We start from the raw sequence: 22,432 nt of genomic DNA on the forward strand, positions 1-22,432 counted from the left end.
GGAATTCAACTACATCTGCTCGGCAAAAATATTAAAATCCTGTGCAACACTGTGAAAGCAAATTTTGCGTTTGTAACTTCTACTAGGTCCTATAAATTGCCGAATGCACGATACGTTTATATGTAGCTACTAATTTGTGTGTAAAACTGGGGCGCCTGGGTGGCTCAGTCGGTTGAGCGGCCGACTTCGGCTCAGGTCGTGATCTCGCGGTCCGTGGATTCGAGCCCCGCGTCGGGCTCTGTGCTGACAGCTCAGAGCCCGGAGCTTGTTTCAGATTCTGTGTCTCTCTCTTTCTCTGACCCTCCCCTGTTCATGCTCTCTCTCTGTCTCAAAAATAAATAAATGTTAAAAAAAATTAAAAAAAAAACAAACAAACAAGTACACAGGACTTTGTGGGGACTGAAAGGTATTTTCAGGGGGAATTTTGCATACCTGTGATTTTCACCTTACACGCTACCTCCATAACCAAATTTCTGTGCAAGGTGAGGGTCCCCTCGATCCCCACGGGCATCCTGTTGTCACGAGTGGAAGTGAACGGGAGAGTGGGGAGAGCCAGCAGCAGCTTTTGCTGCTGTTAATATTAGCAAGTAGTCAGTAATGATCTAGTTCCATCTGTGTGCCAGCAGCCATGTTAAGCCCTGAGCACAGATAATCTCATTTGATGCCCACAGTCATCCTGTGAGGCAGTTATAATGGAGATCATCCTTGTGCAGATGAGGAGTAAGGCACAGGAGTAAAGGCAGGAACCATCACTGAAAGCCTGTTACACAGCAGCAAATGCGTACTTTATCTCGAATTTTCATCAGAACCTTGCAGGGTAGGTATTGTGCTCCTTTCACTGTCAAGGAAGGGGCTTAGGTAACTTGGCCAAGGTCACGCAGCTGGCAAGTGACTGAGGCAGGACTGAAGCCCAACGTTTGCGCTCATTGCACCACAAAGCTCTCTGTTCAGGGAGGAACCTGCTCTCTGCAAGGAGGTGCCTTCTCATCTGCTTTCGGTTATTCCAGGAGCACGATGAGGCACTGACTTGACCAGCGATAACGCTGATCATTTGATCTCCTTTTGTCTGTCCTCTCGCCTCTCTCTGAATTGGCGGAGACTTTGTGAAGATCATCGTCAAGTTTATCAACTGCTCTGATCTCCTGGAGAAACAAGACACAAAGTAAACTCCTGACTGACCGTGGCTCTGGCTTAAAAATCCTGGAAGTTACTACTCAGTGAAATGGTGGCTTCTCTCTGTTCTTCTTGATCCGCTTGCTTTCTGCTCAGAAAACCCTGAGGCAGACGGAGAAGTGGGAATCAGTCTGATAGCAGGCTCTACCACCTGGCTGCAAAAGCCAGAACCTGAGAGTTTTTCTTTTGCGTTAGCCCTATTGTCCAGTCCATCACCAAACGTCGTCCATCTCCAGACCATCCATATCCTTTCACTTAGTGTTCTGTCATTTGAGATATCATGGGTTACCTGGTGGGGTGGGAGGGGGTGCCTAATCTCCCCAGGTTTGCCTGGGACTTTCTAAGGTTTAGGACCACAAGTCTGCCACCAGGGAGCCCTCCAGAATTACAGGCGGACTAGGCTCATTGACCTCTCCGCTGGTCTGGCTGTCTGGAGTAGCCTCCTCCCAAGCCCCCCAGACCCCAGGTTTGCTTGCTTTGGATTCCTTCTCCACTCAGTAGCCCCCCGCATCGCTTTAACATCATAGATGGATGTGTCATCCCCCCACTCCTCACTACTTGAAATGTCGCCACCTGGGGAAAATCGGAATGCCTTACCTCTTCCTATAAGGCGCTGCCTGATTGGTCCTTTGCTATTTCCCTCACTTAATTCAGTTCCTGCTTCTCCTCCTTCATCAGGTTGCTGGTGTCAGTTCCTCCACTCTGCTGGGCTCTTCCTCAAACCTGGCACTGTTGCTCTGGCTGTTTCCTTTGCCTGGAATGTTCTTTCTCCAACTTTTTGTATGTTCGCAACACGTAATCATGTCGATGTGTGATCATTTGACTCCTGTCTTCCTCTCTGCATTATAGCTCCTTGACTCCCCAGTTTATCACGTAAATTCCCACTGTTTAGCACTGGGGCTGACATCTAATCAAGTCACATGATATATTCACAGACTGAATCAACGAATGAGCAAAACAACAGGTGAACGAATACAGGTTTGCTAACAGGATATATTACTGAGATCCCATGATCTGAAAGGTCGGGGTCCAAAACACAGTGAGCAAGGTTCCATGAGGGTTCCAGGAGCCGGAGCAGGAAGAGCTTCACAGGCCATGCCAAAAGTTGTTCCAAGGACAATGGAGAACTTCTGAGGGATTCTGAGCCAGGGAGTGACATAATCCCATATATATTTTGAAAAACTGAGGGTTGGAGACGTGAGGAGAAGCCCACTCAGCAAGGAGGCTCTTTAACCTTGGGCAGCTGCAGGAATTAGGGTGTGTGCTGGGGGTGAGGCTTGTGGAGCCAACTGGATATTATTGTTCTCTTGATTAATTTTCTGGAAACAATCAGCCAATTATGATTCAAAGGCTTCCTGTAGCTCTGGCCCATAACTAATTGCATTTTAAAACTGTGTTTAATCACAAATCAGTGATTATGTAAACGGCCTTATTGATGACAAGATTGGCTTCCTACAAGAGCAAGTCAATGGTGCCATGTGTCCCAGGTTGAATTTTATAGTATATTCCATTAGTCTCACACTCAGGAGCAATGGCTTCTATCCACTCTGAGCACCTTGTAGCCAGGGTTCAATACATTAAAGAGGGGGTAGAAAAGCAGGTGCAGCAGGTGTTTCTCTGTCCCCACGGGAGCCTCTTAAAGTCAGGCACTGTATTTTATCTCCCTTTTGAACACCTCCATAGTACCTAGCACAATGTCTTTGATGTAGCAAGTCCCCGATAAATACTTTGAATTTAATTCGGGGTGCATTTCGCCTCCAGATTTCTATGATTGCATGACTTCTTGCCCAAGTGGTCTGTTATCTGGAAGTATAAGCCTCTCAGCCTAGCATTTCCTAAGCATCCAGGAAGTCTGCAAACTCCAGAAACACCAGCTGGCCACGGCTTCCAGCTGAGCTCAGATGTCTTCTTCCAGGATAACAGTGCTTTAAGTCTGTCCTCTATCTCTCAGCCAGGCTGGGCCAAAAAGACCATACTCTGAGCCTCTATAGCATGATGTTCATACCCTTACCGTTACCTTTCAACATTTTGTTGAATTTATGTTTATTCACCTTTCTCTCTCACGAGGCTGTAGCTTCACTGGGATATAGGGCTCAGCTAAGCATCCAACGTAGATAATTATGGGGACCTGTCACACATCTGCTATTTGCGGTTAGTTTAGTGACATAGAGCCCTGTGGGACAACTTATTGCAGCAACTGAGGCATCCCCCGATCTACAGGACACTCAAGGGAGGACATCGCTCTCCTCCCTTTACGTCTTTCTATCTTTATCTCCATCCAGTCATTCTACCAGCATTTCAGAATGTGTACATTCTCACCCTGAACTTACCACTCCTCGTGAAACCCGCTTCCCACTTCGTTAAAGGCTCTGCCCCCCGAAAACTTACATCACTTTCAACAATTGGCCTTTGAAAACTGCTCCCTGTATCCAAATAGCTGATCAGGGATTCCAAGTTCACCCTACAGTATCTTTCAACCGTTCTGGCTTTTCTCCTCCCACTGCCCTGATCCAGGCTCATTATTTAGTTTTAATATTTTATTATGGAAAATCTCAAACATATACAAAGTAAACAGAATAGCATAATGAACTTCCGGGTACCTATCACTCAGTTTCTGCAATTATCAGCCGTATGACATCCTCCCTCCCCTGCTTAATTATTGTTACTGTATTTTTACAGCTATTGTCTACGTAAGGTAAAACGTATGCAAAATTTACACAGCACAAATCTTTGCTGTGCAATTTGAAAACTGGAGAGATCCACGCAACCCACGTTTCTATCGTGATCTAGAACATTTTTATCTCACAGTTTCTTTGTGTCCCTGACCAATCTCTCCCTTCCCCCAAGCAACCCACTCTTCTGATTTTTTTTTTTAAACATTTATTTATTTTTGAGACAGAGAGAGACAAAGCATGAACAGGGGAGGGTCAGAGAGAGAGGGACACACAGAATCCGAAACAGGCTCCAGGCTCTGAGCTGTCAGCACAGAGCCCGACGCGGGGCTCAAACCCACGGACCGCGAGATCGTGACCTGAGCTGAAGTCGGCCGCTCAACCGACTGAGCCACCCAGGTGCCCCCTGATTTTTGATCTTAGATTAGTGTGGCTGTTCTAGAAGTTTATATAAATGAAAACATACAGTACGTACTCGGTTGTGTCTGGCTTCTTTCACTCTGGATAATGTCTGTGGGATTCCTCCATGTTGTTTCATTAACCAGTAGCTCATTTTTTAATATTGCCAAGTAGCATTTATGGCATGAATAAACCATAACTTGTTTATCCATTCCCCTATTCATGGGCATTTATTTGGGTTGCTTCTATTTCAGCTACTGTGAAAAGAACTACTATGAACATTTATGCATAGCCTTTTTACGGGCCTTTCAATTCTATACGACACATCCTAAGTGTAAAATTTCTGGGCCACCACATTAGTTTTTTGTCTAGATGGCTACAGTATTCTCCTAACTGTCATGATGCCACCTGGCGTCAGCCCCCAAATCTGGCCATGAAGCCAAGTTCCTTTTCCGAAAGCAGAACTCCATCCGTGTCAACAGGCCACTTAGGAAGCTCCAGTGGCCCCCGTATTTGTGTCCCAAGTAAAATCAAGCCTGCCTGGCCTGACCTTCAAGACCCCTTACAATTTCCTTTCAACTCCCTTTCCTATGGCTCCCTTGATGTTTTCTGAAAGCTGGCGACTTAACTCTGTTTGATCTTGAGCTCTTGTCGGACTGTTGCCTAGTAAGTCCCATCTTACTGGACTCTGTAATCCATGGCAGTACCTGGCTCACAGTGGGACTCAAAAACAGTTTACTAAGTGGATATTCAATGCTGCATCGTGCAGAGCTCATTCTTCTAACTGCAGGCTCCAGAACCCACCTATGATGTAACTGCGGCTTTCACTCTAGCCTCCTAGAAGGCAGGAGATGAAACCAGGTGAGATTTCTCTGGGTGCTAAGATTCTGTGATTTGGGGAAAATTCCCAAACCCACTGGGTCCAGACATTCCACACGGTTCATGCCACTAATCTGCCAATAACACGACGCTGAAGGGTGTGATGGAAAGAGCACAGGACCGATGGTCTGTTAGTGTTATTATACCACTCGCTGTGCATCCTTGGGTAGCATCACTGGAGCCTCCGTTGCCCCTTTGGGAACGCTGGCAGGGGAGAAGTGACCTTGAAGATCACTACAGTCAAACATAAAATCACACAGAGCGATCTGCTCGAGAGTGCGCCATTGGTGCGGAGACCTCCACAGGTTATAGACCGTTCACCCAGCAAGCAACAGTTCTAAGACTGGCTAGAGTCAGATCACATTTCTCTACAGAGGAAATAAAATCTCTATGCCCATGTCAAAGACACTAGTCAGTCTCTAGCTCCATGACTTAATGTTTCTTTGCCTCTATTTACTCATCTCCAAAACAGGTGAAAGGGAGGAAAAAAATTCTTCCTCTACCCCTCCAGGTCTTCCAAGTGGACTAAAAATGAAATGTGCAGGAGACAGGTTAACAGGAGAAAAACCCAAAGTCCCGTTATGTGCACACGGCAGCCCAATAATAAAAACGAGATCTGAAGAAATGATTGAGACAGGCAGTTTTGATATCTTTTAGGCAAAAAGACAGTACGTTCGTGAGGAATTGACAGGATAAAGAAAATAGATGTTTGGGAGCTTTAATTAGTAACGAATTCTAAGCGAAATTTGGGCTAAGGTAGTAAGAAAAAAGTAACAAGGATTGCTTCTACAGTTTTCTGGGCTTTCAAGTCCCTGTCTCTGGTGATAAAGATGTCTTTTTGCTTCTTAGTATAAAGAGGCTAGTTTTCACATGGGTGATTTGTTTCCTCCTTTCTCGGGGACACAGGAGGGTCTGAGTGAGCTTGCCCTGGCTGTTTCTCAGGTAACTTTCATTTAAAATAATCCATATGCCGAGGTACCTGGGTGGCCTCTGACTCTTGATTTCAGCTCAGGTTATGGTCGGTGAGTCTGAGCCCCGTGTTGGGCTCTGTGCTGATGGTGTAGAATCTGCTTGGGATTCTCTCTCTCTCCCTCTCTCTCTCTGCCCCATGCACATGTTCTCTTTCTTTCTCAAAATGAATAAATAAACTTAAAAAAAATAATAATCCATATGCCAAAGTGAGACATTTGGGGGCAGACTGCCCTTGGTCCCTACATGGGAATATTAAAATAATAATGGCATCATTAATGACACCAGCCACATCTTAGGGGACACAGGTAACCTTGAGGAACATGAACTCCACACTCTGTTCTATGAGGGTTTTTTTTTTCTCTTTTTAAAAGTTTATTATTTAAGAGAGAGAGAGAACAAGTAGGGGAGGGGCAGAGAGAGAGAGAGAGAGAGAGAGAGAGAGAGAGAGAGAATCCCAAGCAGGTTCCACAGCTGTCAGCGCAGAGCCCAACAGGGGGCTCAGACTCACAAACCACAAGATCATGACCTGAGCTGAAACCAAGAGTCAGACGCTTAACTGACTGAGCCACCCAGGCACCCCATTCTGCAGGGTTTTAAGGTGTTCACCAGGTTCACCAAATGATTTCATTTCCTAACCCTTAAAAACACATTTCCGAATGGAAACAATGTCTTTAAGTGCCAGCGGCCTTTGTTCTCTGTTTTCCTGGAAATGGAGGCTTTAAATTAGAAAGCTCATTTCTTTGAATGTCCCATCCCTTAGATCCCATCCATGGGTGTCCTCCATAGGTGACAGCAGATGTGGGCAGTGGACTTCTTGTATCATCTTGGGAAGAAACACAGTGAGCTGGCAAACCTCTGGAAGGGCAGAAGCCTAATGCTCACGGACATGCCCTTCACCGTAAGTAAAGGAAGGAGCAGAGAGAAGAGCAGAGTGGCCATAAACAAAAGCCAGAATTGTTTGAGAAATGGACCCTTTTCAGAAGCTTTCAAAGCCACCTTTCACAAAGCCTGGCAGGGGTACAGTATCGACCCTGGATGACAGCCAAGCCTGGCCTTAATTTATTCTCGCCGAACTGTTTGTCGTCTTTATTTGCCAAGACTTGACTAATTGAACTTTTGTTGGTCTGGCTGCCCCTCCAGAGGACATTGTTATCTGCTCCATGAGTGCTTCCATGGAACACGTCAAAACCTTGACCCAAGCCATGGCTGATTTTCCTTCCCTGTTCAGGCTGCTCTTTTTCTTGCAGGCATGTTGTTGTTGTTGTTGTTGTTGTTGTTGTTGTTTTGATCAGTTCAGTAAGTGTTTGGACTGAATTAGGATGAAGTTCACTGACCCAAGGGGAGGATTCCTGCCGGGAGGTCAGAAAGGTCCCCAAAAAGGCCTGCATGGAGCCTCCCTTCCTTGATTTTCCCACCAGTCCTCCGTGAGAGGCATGCTGTCTTGACTTCTCCCGCCCAGGGAATGGAGGCCACAAACTAGCAGTTCTTAAAGTGTGGCCCTGGGGTGGGGGTGGGGTGGGGGGGGCGTGGGGGGTGCAGCACCAGTTTCCCCTGGGAATTTGGTAGAAATGCAAATTCTTGGGCCCTACTCCAGAGCCACCAAATCAGTAATTGCATCACCCACCAGCCTTCTGGGTGATTCTAATGTGCACTGAAGTCTGAAACCAGTGCTCCAGGCTAGGGTTTCTCACGTTCCGTACTGTTGATAGTTTGAGCCCCGGCTCTTTCCAGTGGGGGCTGTCAGTACACTGAAGGATGTTGAGAAGCATCCCTGGCCTCTCCCCCTGGATTCCAGGGGACCCCCACCCTCATCCAATGTGACAACCAAAAATGACTCCAGTCCTCACCAAATGTCCTGTGGGGGAAGGAGGTAAAATCATGCCTGGTTGAGATCATGGAAACTGCTTGTTGTTTCTCTAGGCTGTTGTGCTCTCTGTACTACATATTTAAAAAAATTTTTTTCTTAATGTTTTATTTATTTTTGAGAGAGAGCATGAGCAGGGGAGGGGCAGAGAGAGAGGGAGACACAGAATCGGGAAGCAGGCTCCAGGCTCTGAGCTGTCAGCACAGCTGAGCCTCCTGGGCCCCCCTCTCTGTACCATATTGACAAACAACTGCCAAAAATTCTGGGTGGCTCCTTAGCACAGGATAATAAGGAGCACAAAAAGACAGAAACACTTAACAGCCTATCTTGATGAATCTTTCTTTTGAATCGACCCCCAAGCAAGAGCACGTGACTTTGACTTTGATTTAAGCTGCTAGTTCTCTTGCTCATCTGGCTTCATAGTCAAGCAAAACAAAACAAAAACCCTTCACAGTTGGGGCTCTCCTCAGCCTCCTATTTGTTTGCTACCCCCAGGGCAGAAGAGATAGCCAGCCGGAGTTCAGAGATTCCTTGATATACCTAAGTCTAGAGTGAAGCGAATGGTTCATCTGCTAATCTTCTCCCTCGCCTCCTAAGTGAAAGATTTCCTTGTCCATTTCTGGACGTTTCCCGATGCTCTTTGTGTAGAATTTCCATTGTTGGGTTCTTAGTGTTGTTGTATTTGTGAATTGCATTTGAAGGGAACCCAAACCAGGAAATTTGCCGTTAGGCTTTATCCCCGCCATTGTCATTTCAGGGTTTTGACAGTATTTCAACTCGAGGAAGCTGTATTTGGCAAAAATCAGTTTGGACTAAGTCAGCCAAGCCTAAAGTCAATTGCTCAAACAAATTCCAACTAAAGGTCACAGTTAATTTGCTCATTTGGTTGGAATCTACTGAGCACCTACTATAGAGAAGCACTGTGCCAGATCCTCAGGATGTGGAGAGAGAAACACAGAACCTCTACCTGGGGGTTGTTCATTATCAAAGGTAGAAGCCATTGCAACAGAATGCAGAGTCCTTGACATATAAGAAGAAAGCACGGAGCGTCCTGGGGTTATGTTTCGCTGTGGAACCCTCAGTGTCTGACACATACTAGGGGCTTAATAAATATTTGGTGAATGAATCTTAGAGGGGAACCACTGTACACAGACTAGGAAGGTTACAAAAAGGTCTAGGCAAAGATAGTGCTACTTAGGTTCTCCAGGAAAAAGCAAACGAGCCATGCAGAGGAGCGGGAAGGGTACTTCAGTTACAGAAAGTAGTGGGTACAAGGACAGTGGATGGGAACAGGCATCGTAGCCTTGAATAGACTTTAAGGTCTGAACAAATTGTCTGAAGAAGTGATTTTCTGGTTATATATTGCTATATAACAAATTACCCCCAAACTTAGTGGTTTAAACCAACGATTTTGTAATTTTGCGGGTAAGGAATGTTAAAGGATTTGGCTGGATGGTTCCTATCTCATTCACTGGTGTACTGGGGCAAGTGAGAGTGATGATCCATTTCCAAGATGGCTTCTTCATTGACATCTCTGATGCCTTCTGTTCCTTGGCTTCTCTCTCTCCTTATCCAGGGCACTCCATGTGGTCCGGTCTTCTCGTGACAAGGTGAACTCAGGGTAGCTGGGCTTTTTACATGGCAGCCAGAGAAATATTTCAAGAGTGAGTGCCCCAAGAGACCCCAGTGAAAGCTGCGAAACTTCTTATGATCTAGCTTTGGAAGTTCTACTACCTAATTTTTCTGTATTCTAATCATCAAACATGTCACTACAGCCAGCCTAGATCCAAAGGGAGTGGAGAAATAGCTCCTTCCCTTAACGGGGGAATGGCTTGCATACAGAAGGAGAGAAGAAATCTGATAAAAGGGAGCTATCTTACGGACAAGCTTTCTCAGCGGATGCTACGAGTTGAAGCTGAGGCTACAAAATTGAGCATAAAGGACTGGGAGCAGCAAGCTAAAGGCTGAGCAATTTACCCTTAATGATATTACGTGAGAAGCCGCGGAAAGGTTTAAGCATGGAGCGAAGGTGTGGGATGATCATATTTATTTCAGAATCATCCGCTTCTGACAGCTCCAGAAACTGGGGTGAATTGGAATGACAGTGCGGGCAGGGAGACAAAATGTGAGATCTCTGTATCCTTAAAGAGCAAAAGTGGCTTGGGGGTGGGGGAGGGGGCTGAAGCCTGGGTGATGGTCAGATAGTGAGAATATGACCAATACCCAGGTTATCTGAGCGCTTCTGACACCTTTGCCCACATAACCCAAAATAGCTCCTTTCCAAAGGACAGAAGAAAGGTATCATTTTTCATTCCAGGAACCGAATGTGGGTAAATGGCAGCTGGCAACTGAGCCTGCCTTTAGAGGCTTAATGGCCACACGTTTTCAGGTTTGTTAGGAGCTGCCGCTGAGGAAAACAAACAGGATCGGCGTGAAGACATTAGAAAAGGCCCTCAGAACAAAGGCTCCATTTGGCAGCTGTTGCGCAGAGCTGAGTGAAATAAACAAAAGATTCCTTGAGCAAACATAAAAGGAGCCTAATTGATGCAATTAAGGTGAAATTAAATAAGGGAAGGTTTTAGCCCGAAGTTCATGGAAAATTTTTCACGAGGTTGTCACTGCAGAGTCATTTGAGGCTTTTAAATAAAGAGAAGCACGGGATGTGGGAAATTGGCCCACGTGACCCTTAGGCGTGGATCAAATCGAGGGTGGCGATGTGGCTCCACGTGTGCACTTGTTTGGCCCTGGCTGTCCAGTCTTGGGGTGAGCTGGGTAGTAGGTTGAGGTTGGTAGGTTTGAAGAGGGATGGGACAGCCACAGCCACAAAGGGAACAATTCAACAAGGCCAACATCTTTTGGTTATCCCATTACTCTGTTTTGTTTACTTCGTAACACCACTCTCTGAGATTAGCCAGCTCATTGCACACTTACTTGTTTACTGTGTATTTTCCCCATTTAAACACACACATGCGCACGAACACACACATCCACGCGCACGCTGTGTAACTCTGGGTCTCCTCGGAACAGAGCTTTGGAGATGCCTATCTGGCTGGGTTAAGACCCCTAATACCGAAACCCAAAAGCAAACATTTGTGCCTCGCACATGTTCCAAACCACTGCCCTGACACCTCAAAACTGTCCCACGGGAAACTTATGCCTAAAATCAATTCAAACAAGTACATTTATTTAATAAACAATTACACAGGACTTACTATATGCCAGGTACAATTCCAAGCGTTTTACAAATATTAACCTAATCCTCGTAAAGATCCTACGAGATAGAGATACTCTTCCCTTCATTTTACAGACGAGGAACAGTGACAGAGAAGTCTAAGAGCTTGTCTGAGACAGTTCATGGCAAGCCAGGATTTGAACCCAGGCCTGTGGACTCTAGTGGCCACACTCTAACCCTACTCTAGGGCCCCTTGAATTATAGGTAAAGGAGTAGCTACAGGATCTGATGACCAAGTCCACTGGCTGGAGTGAATGGGATCTGAACCCTTGGTCTGCTCCCTACATAACCACACTCTCACCAGCACTCGTTGATAAGTGCAAAGCTCATGCTCCTGCCCTGAAGGTAGAAAAGAGAAGAGACTTCTAGAAAGCCCAAAAACACATACTCATCAACTGATGTATTGACAGTGATTACAAAGGGGGGCTTTCAGAGTGAAGGATGAAGGCATGGTGAGAATGTTCCAGCCCTTTACAAGTAAATGTATACAATTTAAAAAATCTAATCAGAGAAAAATTAGGGGCTTAAAAAAAAAAAAAAGGTAAACCATATGGGTAAAAGGAAAAGACACTAACAGGGTCAAAAAGTTTTTAGAAATAATTTCAGTTCAATTACCTCATTTCACAAATAAAGAAAATTAGGGGTCAAGAGTTGTTAAATTTTAATGTTCATTAAAAATGCCCCAGGAGCTTGTTAAAAACGCAGAGACTGAATATTACTCCTTACCCCCTACCAGACATCAAAGATCAGTCCACACCTGATTTGTGAATTTCAGCGTGGCTCGGGAATCTGTTATTGACAGATTGAAACACAGGAGTTGATTTTTAAAAGGTGGGTCTCTTGCAGGTGGTCCAGGAATCACACTTAGAAATACACCAACCTGGAGATGAAAGACTTTTGACTGTTGTATCTACTCAGTGACAAGTCCCTCCAACCTGGCGCCAATGTCTGTTTGGATTAAAGGCTACTTTTACAGATCTGGAGTCACTTCCGTAGTTTAGGAACATTGTCTACATTATGTATAGGTTAGCAAACATATTTTTGGTTAGCATGACATTATTTAATTCTTTTTCTATGCTTATGATTTAAAAGAAAGCTCAGAACACAAGCTATTGAACTTCAGGGAAGCTTCCCTTAGTTTTGGCCACGTTATTATTAGCACCAAAAAGGTGAGACAGAAAGCATGAGCACACAGGTCAAAGACCTGTTCTGTGACCTCTCTGTTCTCTCACAGAATTAATCTGCAAGGGAAGACATCTATTTCCAGAAGTGGGGCAAAGGGGAAATGATAGCCCAAACTCAAGTATTATAAATTGTTCCATTTAGAACTTTTTGGAATCATTTTTTCTTTTTTTTTTTTTTTACAACTTTAATTTACATACCATAAGATTCATTGGTTGTAAATGGACGTTCCAGTGAATTTTAGTAAATGTATATAATTGTGCACCACAGTCTAGCTTAAAATATTTCAATCACCTGGGGCGTCTGGGTGGCTGAGTCGGTTAAGCATCTGACTTCGGCTCAGGTCATGATCTCACGGTCCGTGTGTTTGAGCCCCGCGTAGGGCTCTGTGCTGACAGCTCAGAGCCTGGAGCCTGCTTCAGATTCTGTGTCTCATTCTCTCTATGCCCCTCCCCCACTTGTGCTCTGTCACTCAAAAATAAATAAATGTAAAAAATAAAAATAAAAAAAAATACTTCAATCACCCAAAAGTTCTCTTGTACTCATTTGCATTCCATCCTGCTCCCATCCCTGGCTACAGGCAACCACTGATCTTTCTGTCTCTGTAACTTTTCCTTTTCTAGAAGTTTTCTGTTAATGCAATCCTATAAGTAGTCTTTGTATCTGGCTTTTTCACTTAGCATAACATGTTTGAGGTACATCAATGTTGTTGCACATATCTTACCTTTTCCTTGCTGAGTAGTATTTCACTGCATGGATACTCCACATTTTGTTGATCAATTCATCAGCTGATGGGCATTGAAATGTTTCCAGTTTTTTGTTATTATGAAAAATGCTTCCTGATCTTACTTATATGTGAAACCTAAAAATGTTGAATACTGTACATAGAAAGAGAGAACAGAATGGTAGTTACCAGGGGTAGGGAGGTGGGGAAAATGGGGCGGGGGCAGGTATTGGCCAAAGGGTGCAAAGTTGCAGTTACATAGAATGAATAAGTCTCGAGATCTAATGCATAGCAAGCATGGTGACTACAGTTAAGAATATTGTATTGAGGGCCGCCTGGGTGGCTCAGTCAGTTAAGCTTCTGACTCTTGGTTTCTGCTCAGGTCGTGATCTCACTGTTCATGAGTTCAAGCCCTGCACTGGGCTCTGTGCTGGCAGTGTGGAGCCTGCTTGGGATTCTCTCTCTCCCCCTCTCGCTCTGCCCCACCCTTGCTCACTCATGTGTGTGCCCCCCCTCAAAATAAATAAATAAACTTAAAAAAAAAGAATACTGTATTGAATACTGGAAATTTGATAAGGAAGTAGATTTCAGATGCTCCCATCATACACAGAAAGGTTATATGAGGAGATGACACATTAATTCGATTGACTATAGTAACCATTTCACTACGTATATGTATATATGTGCTGGGATCCACCCAAATCTTTATGGTGGTGAAAAGCAGAGAGAGGACCAGGAGTCAGACAGACTTGGATTTCAATCCTACGTCTATACTCACTAGATGTTTGAATTTGGGCTAGTTGCTTGACTTCCCTAAGCCTCAATTTTCCCAGCAGTATAATGTGAATAATGTGTCTAGCTCATCGGATTATTGGGACAATTAATAAACTAATCAAGGGAGGCACTTCGCCCAGTCCTGGCACATATAGTCATTACCTTATTATTGTTATTGTTATCGCCAGCACTGAGCCCAGTGCCCTGAAAATATGTGCAAATACATGATTGAGTAATTGAGCCATGGTCTCTCACCTTCCTTCCTCCACAATAGAGCACTGGCTCCACAGAGTTATTCTCAGCCCCATCTTACTCCTGGACCAAGGCTTAGTTTCCACAGAGGAGGTCACGTGTGCCCACAGAAGATGGGCAGGAGCCCAACAGGACCAACAAGTGTAAGACAAATACAGGCGTTGACCTCAATTCCATCCTTGAGACCCCCTTTCGGCCCCACATGAAATCATCACCTGGGGAGGGAGCAGGGTTTGTGCTCCAAAAAGCCCCATGATGCTGTTCAACTGCTACCACTCTGGGTCATCTTTCCCAGTTTTTCTTCAGAGAAGAAGTCCTTTCTTCTTAATGTCTGTCACCTGCCATGGCACTTTCCACCCCATTATGAGTCTTGGACACTTCCTCCCCACTAGGAACCTCTCTCAGATATTCCCACTGCCTGTTAGGCAACCCTTTTTTGATCATTGTTAAGAGCCTTTGGACCCCTCCCTTTAGTACCTCACCTCCTGTCACCATCTACTTCTGAGAGACCTAGCAAAGATCACATCTGTGAAGCAGTTTGCTAATTTTTAAAGTGGTGGATGAGAGCAAAACTTTAACATCCTGATTTCTCCCTGTGTTTGCTTTTGAGAGAAGCGTTCATGGGGGAAGAAAAGATATCTCAGGCCTCTAAAGAGCCCCTTGGTGTATAAAGCAGGATTCACATGGTACCCAAGAATCACTAACCAGCCAGGAAGACAATGAATGAAGATAAGGTTTAGAAGGAAGAAGGTGTCAGGTCCGGCTAACAGAGTGCATAAGTCCATTTCACTATCTGGTTCCTAATGTACCCTGAGTTTAGCAAATATCTTAAGGCTCCAGCAAAACCTGGAGCCCTCCTTGTTGAAATTGATTTATGGGTCATTGACTGATGTCCTTAATACTCGTAACCAAAAAAAAAAAAAAAAAAAAGCCATTATTGCCTTTATGGAGTTTCTCTATATATTTACCTAGAAACTTGTCTTCCCTATAGACAGCATACATCAGAGATCAAAGCTAAACAAGAACAAAGTGATCTGAACGTAGAGGAGATAAAGATAGGAACAGCAGAGAGCATTAAGGACAGAGTGTTGGCCTTATTTTCTAAAACTCATGAAAAGAATTTCCATTTTCCATTTCCATTTGTTTTAACATTATGACGCAGAACAAGTATTTCTGCTGTGTTAACTCCAAACATAACAAGGAACATAGTAAAAACTAACATTTTTGAATGCTGAATATGTGCTGGATACTTTTCTAAATGCTTTGCATGTATAAATTGATTTCATTCGCTCATTTAACAAATATTTTCTGGCCATGTATTAGAGGCCAAGCACTGTGTTAAGTTCTGGGCACAGAGCAAGGCACAAAGTCCCCAAAGATCTCTGTTTTCATGGACTGTACACTCCTTTGGGGAAGTCAACAAACAAATGGACTATCTAGTACGTTAGAAGGCAGAAATCAATGTTATTGAGACAAATAAAGTTGGGCAGAGGGATAGAGGAAGTTGGGTGTGGAGTGCTACAATTTTCAATCAAGCGTTCAGTGAATGCTTCACTGCAAAGCTGTCATTTGACCAAAAACTTAAAGAAGATCTCACAATTAATAAGACCAAATCCAAATAGTGTTGCTGTAGGGCATTCTTGTTTGTTTGTTTGCTTTTTACTCAACCTTGGACCAACACCCTAAGCCCCCTAGGAAATGTGTATGAACCCCTACATTGTGTAAAATGATTGAGCCACGACCAGGCCACCAAGCGAGCCAAACATGAAGTCACTCGCGCAGTGCCTGGTCCCGTTTTGTGATGATCTAAGAGATGTTGACTTTCCGGGCTACTTGGGGGAGCTAGAGGCATGCCTCTGCGGGGCTGGTGGCATCACGGGCATCTGGAGGGGTTTCTGTAGACCTTTCTTCCCCAGGATGGATCACAACGTGTCTCTCTTTCTTGTAACTGCCCTATTCTCCAGAATCAGAATTTCTTACTGCTAGATCTGGATGCTAATCATCAGAGAGCCTCCTTGATGTGAGAAAACAACAAAAGGACCACACCTTCCAAGGATCTGGGGAGCCCCGGTCCTTGAGCCTGTGAACTGCTCATGACTTTGCTTCTGCCTTTGTCTGGCTTCAACCCAGGCTCTTGTTTTCCAAGTTCTTCCGACTCCTTCCCCAGGTTTCTCCGCTACATCCCCTCAACGCTACCTCACTGACAGCCCCAAGCCAAACTAGCTTTGACAGATGAGAACCAGTCATGCAGACCTTAGTTTGACTTTCAACCTAAGGGTCCTCTCTCCCTTAAAGCTAATTGTGTTTTTAGGCTTAATTTCTAACTCTGTGAGTGTAATTTTAAGTATCAAGGGGCCTATAAGCAAGTGAGAAACATATTCAGGCAGATGGCCCTTGGGAAGCTTTAAAACTATTTCCGTGTGGTGGATCACATTGGCATTTTGTCTTCTTTGATTTGCATGATGTGGTAGCTTCTCTATCAAAATACAAAGGAAGATCCCAGTGCCCTGATCCTTTACATATGAGTTGGACAGAAGTGCTAGACGGGCCCCTGTTTAAAGGGACTAATTGGCGATTTGTGGATTCACTTCTAGGTTTCTCCTACAGCTCTGTGAGTCAGGGTCAAATTCACTTTTCCACCAATGAGGCATCTTTGAATAAATGTTCCCCATTCTCTGTTATTTAAAAGATTTTACCTTCCAGACATTTATTCAGTAAAAATCACATTGTAAGTTCTTGGCATGGAGTGTACACTCAATAAGTGGCTCAATATAATGGATATCTCTTATTTTTGTATTTTTAGCCCCTTTCTTTCTGGGAATTACTCCATCTTACATGATAGGCAGCCAAACACATGGCTTACTTCTCCCACTCCAGGCTGGCCACCTGAGGACCTGATCCCCCTGGCCCAATAATTGGTTTGGAGAGGTCATTTAACTCAAGGCAGACAAATCAGAGTGATCCCCAGAAAGTTGTCGGAATTTATTAGGATACAGGTACCCTTTCTTTTCTGGGGTTACAAGTGGTAATAATTGTGCAAGTCAAGAGCTGCCAGTGATCATCTTTGCTATCAACTTACATGAGAATAAAACCAACAACCACCACAGACAGATGAAGAGAGGGGAATGGTGACCAAATGCTCCAGTTTTCTCCAAACTAAGGAGTTTTCCAAGATGGGGGATTTCAGTATCCCAGACTAACTGGAATGGTTGATCACCCTAGGCTGGAGCCCTAATGACGTCATTTGAACACCTCGATTTTGATGGGTGTGAAGACAGTCTGTTGTTACACTGCTTAGTCAAGGGAATCAATAAATTAACTTCTTTGCTTTAGCAAGTTGGATGAGGTTTCTAACACTTGCAGTTTCCTGCTCCCCAAATAAAAGTGAAATTGCTATTAACCTGTGTTGTTTTATTATAATTTCCATTAGATACAATCACAAGAGCTCAATGACCATTATTTTTAAATCTATGGAGCCTGAAACACTCAAGAGTAACCAAGTTGGAAACCACTAAGATGGTTTCACCTTTTCCTCTTACAGATGCAGAGTGTAAGTTTTATTCTACCATTGGTTCTTATAGTTTAAGTTCCATATTCACTTCCCTATAAAAGAAAGAAAAGGAAAGAAGGAAGGAAGGGAGAGAGGGAGGGAAGGAGGGAAAGAGGAAAGAAGGGAAGGAGGATTAAATAAGCTTTCCACAAACATGTCTGGAAGTAGAAGACAAAAGAAGTGTTTTGTAAGAAGGAATTTGGAAATGGAAATGGACTGGTGATAATTCAACTTTTCCTTTAGAATAAACACGTGTGGGCTTTTCATCAGATATTTAGCAAATGTAACTACATGCAAGGTAGAATGCCTAAGGCAGACAGATAAATGGATGTCCAGTGTCCTGAGGAGTCCAGCTCAAAGCAAATTAGTCAGGGAAGGATTTGAGGAATGTAGGCTCCACCCCTGGCCATTACCACCATTTTATTGTTCTTCGGTCTTCCTCTTTACTGCTAAGCACTGCTATTTATCTGGCTATTTCCCTAGGTGGGGCAAATATTTCAACAGATGTGAACCATGATCAGCATTACCTCCAAGGGAGAAAGAACATCCTCACCGTGATAGGAGACTTTAATGTATATATTTTGATAACAAATAGAACAAGCAGACAAAAATTTGGTATGGATATAGAAGTGTGAATAAAGTAATGAATAAACTTGACTTAATGGAAGTATATAGTATACTGTACCAGACAGCCACAGAACATATATTCTTTTCAAGTGTACATGGAATGTTTACTAAAATTGACCATATGTTAGGTCATAAAGAAATTTCAAATGACTGAACTAATATAGAATATAATCTCCAACCACAGTGGAAGTTAAGGTTGTAAAAAGTCTTTTTAAAAGAAAAAAGAGAAGTAAAAAAGAAAAAAATGCCCAACTGCTTAGAAATCAAATGATACCTTTTAAATAACACATGAAACAAAAAAGTACCGCAATAGAAACTAGAAAATAGTTTTAATGGAAAGATAATAAAAACAATATGCATTAAAATTTTCAGGATATAGCTAAGAAGAGTGTTTAGGGATATATATTATCTTAATAAGTACTATAGAACGGCTAAAAACCAGTGATCTAAGTTTTCATATCAAAAAGCTGATAAGCAGCACCTGGGTGGCTCAGTCAACTAAGGGTCCAACTTCAGTTCAGATCATGATCTCAGAGCTCGTGAGTTCAAGTCCTGCATCAGGCTCTCTGCTGTCAGCACAGAGCCCACTTTGGATCCTCTGTACCCACCCCCCTGCCCCTCCCCTGCCTACACTCTCTCTCTCAAAAATAAACATTAAAGAAAAAAAAAAAAGCTGACAAAACAAATTAAACCCAAAGAAAGTAGAGGGGAGGAAATTAAAAAAAAAAAACTAAACTAAAAAAGCAGAAAGCAAAAATACAGTAGAAAAAACTTAACAGTCAAATGTTGGTTTTAAAAAGATTAATAAATTGATAAACTTCTATCAAATTAAGAAAATAAGAGAAAAAAACACAAATGATCAAATCAGGACTTAAAAGGGAGACATTACTATAGACATTAGGAAGACACTAACAGTATCTTATGAACCACTCTAAACAGATTTGACAATATAATACAATGAACAAATTTACTGAAAAACACGAGTTAGAAAAAAACAGAAGAATAAATTAAAAACCTAAACAATCCTATATAATAAAAATAAATCAGTTATAAAAGTCCTTCTCATTAAGAAAACTTTGGTTTAGCCCAAGTTGGCTTCACCAATTTATTCTTCCAAACATTTAAGAAGCAAAGAGACCAATCTTACAGCTGCTCTTCTACAGAGCTTCTCACCTCTTTTTAGGAGATCACAATAACCTTAAAACCAAAATCCGACATGGAATTTATAACAACAAAAAATTACAGACTACTTTCTCTCCTAGACATAACTGGAAAAAGTCAGAGCAAAATATTATTACCTATTGGAATCTAATATTATATAATAAAGGTAATACACTATCACCAAGTTGGGTTTATTGCAAGAGTACATGTGTAGTTTAACATTTGAATATGAATCCATGTAATTTATATGCTAATAGAAAAAAAGAGGAAAAAAATCACATGATCTTAAAGGTATAGAAAAGGTTTAATAAAATGTAAAACAAATTTATGATAAAAAAAAATCCTCAGCAAACTAGGAATAAAGTGAAACTTTCTTAATTTGTAAAGAATACCTAAAAAGCCAATAGCAAAACAACATAATTAATGGTAAAATACTGAAAGCTTTCCCCATGAGGTCAGGAATGAGACAAAGACAAAACCAAATTTCTACTCAACATTGTACAGGATACTATAGCCAGTGCAGTTGAATTTCTATATGCTTGCTACCAACAAATAAAGAACGAACTTAAAGACATTACCACTAACAACAGCATAAAAAAATCAAGTACCTACAAATAAACCTAATGACCGATATCTAAGACTGCTACATTAAAACATAAAGTTTTATTGAGAGAAATCGAAGACATAAATGAAGGGACATAACATGTTGTAGACATGTCAGTTCTCCTCAGATAGATCTACAGATTGAATATAATCCCAAGTCAAACACCAAATTGATTCTGAAATCTACATGGAAATACACTGGGCCAAGAATAAACAAGGCAATCTTCGAGAAAACGAATAAATATGGAAGACTTACCCTGCCAAATATTGCGGCCTATTTTTACGACAGGCTGGTCTTGGTAGGAGGGTAGCAAAGAGACTGAGGGAAAAGAATAGAAAATCTAGAAAGAGTCCCACATATAATTGCCCAAAGATGACAAAGGTATTACTACGATGCCAAGAGGCAAAAGATGGTCTTTCCAAAAAGTCATGCCAGATAAAAAGTCATTAGATAGTCATATGTACCGATAAAAATAAATCTTTCTCCAACCACAGACAAAAATCAGTTCCAGATAAAGTTTTAGATTGGAATGTGGAAAGGTAAAATAATAAAGCTTTTGGAACAAAACAGAAAATAATGTCTTCATGAATTTGGAATAAGCAAAGATTTCTCAAGTATGATATAAAATTGCTAATCACAAAAGAAAGAATGTGTAAGTTAAAATACCTTGAAATTAATAACTCATTCAAAAAAGTCACCATGAAAAGCATAAAGATGAGCCACAGAGTGGGAGAGGGAATCGATATACACACAAACACAAAGGCTTATATTTTTATGTGTAACAAGACCACGTATCCAAGAAATATCCACATCCCCATATCCAGGTCTAATGAAAACCTCATATACAGGAAATACGATCAGTTTCTACAAATTAATTTTTTAAAAGGCAAAATTAAAAAAAATCAAATAGGCAAATGGATTGAATAGGCTATTCTTAAAAGAAGATATCAAGGTGGCTAATAAGCACATGAAAATGTGTTCGATTTCATTCATCATCAAAGAAATGTAATTAATATTACCTGGAATGGCTTCCTGAGCAGGCAACCTGTGAGGTCACAGAGAGCTTGCCCTTAAAAGGACCCTGCACTTGGTTTATTGCTTTGCTCTCACTGCTTTGAAATTCCTAATAATTTTATTTTATTTATTTTTTAAGTTTATTTATTTATTTTGAGAGAGAGAGATAGAGAGCACAAGCAGGGGAGAGGCAGAGAGAGAGGGAGACAGAGAATCCCAAGCAGGCTCTGCACTGTCTCTCAGAGCCCAATGGGGGGCTCGAACCCATGAACCGTGAGATATTGACCTGAGCAGAAATCAAGAGTCCGACACTTAACCAACTGAGCCACCCAGGTGCCCCCCTGATAATTTTAAATAAGAAGTTCCACATTTTCATTTTTCACTGGTTTCCACAAACTGTATAGCCAGTCTTGCCCTCTATAATGGCTAAAATGAAAAGACAGCTGTTGGTGATGATGTAGAGGAACTAGAATGCTCACATACATCTAGCAGGTGTAGAAAGTGCTTTGATTACTTTGGAAAACAGCTGGGCAATATCTATAAAGGTGAACACAGGTATAACATGTAGGCCAGCACTTCCATTCCTAGATGTATTTTCAACAAAATGTGTCCTTAGGTCCACCAAAAGAGAACGCCCAAGAATAGTCATAGTGGCACTATTCACTACAGCCCCAAACTGGAAACAACCCAAATGTCAATCAATAGTAAAACGGACAGGGTCCCCTGGGTGCCTCCGTCGGTTAAGCATCTGACTTCGGCTCAGGTCATGATCTCACGGCTCTTGAGTTCGAGCCCCGCGTCGAGCTCTGTGCTGATAGCTCGGGGCCTGGAGCCTGCTTCAGATTCTGTGTCTCCCTCTCTCTCTGCACCTATCTTTCTCTCTCAAAAAATAAATAAGCGTTAAAAAATTTAAAAAAGTAGTAATATGGATAAATGCATTTTTGTACATGTATATAGAATACCATACATCATTGACATAACACCATGATATGAGTGGATTTCACAATAAAAATATGAGGGAAAGAAGCCAAACACACACACACACACACACACACACAAAGTACGCAGTGTATGATTCCAATTATAAGAAGTTCCAAAACATGCAAAAACAGATTGATTGCTTTTAAAAGTCAAACCACTGGCAAGGGGCAGAAATTGGAGGAGGACAGAGGGAAGATTTCTGGGTACTGCTTCTATGGGACTGTTCACTTTGCGAGGCTTCACTGATCTATACTGTTCATTTGTGCGTTTTGTGTATGTGCGAATGTTATAACTCAACAAACAGGTTTCTTTTTTTTTTTTTTTAAGCCAAGCACTTGCAAATTGTAGGGGCCCAGGGCAGGCTGCCACAAA

This window comes from Panthera onca, chromosome D1, assembly GCF_046562875.1.
Source record: "Panthera onca isolate mPanOnc1 chromosome D1, mPanOnc1 haplotype 2, whole genome shotgun sequence".
NCBI lineage: Eukaryota > Metazoa > Chordata > Mammalia > Carnivora > Felidae > Panthera > Panthera onca.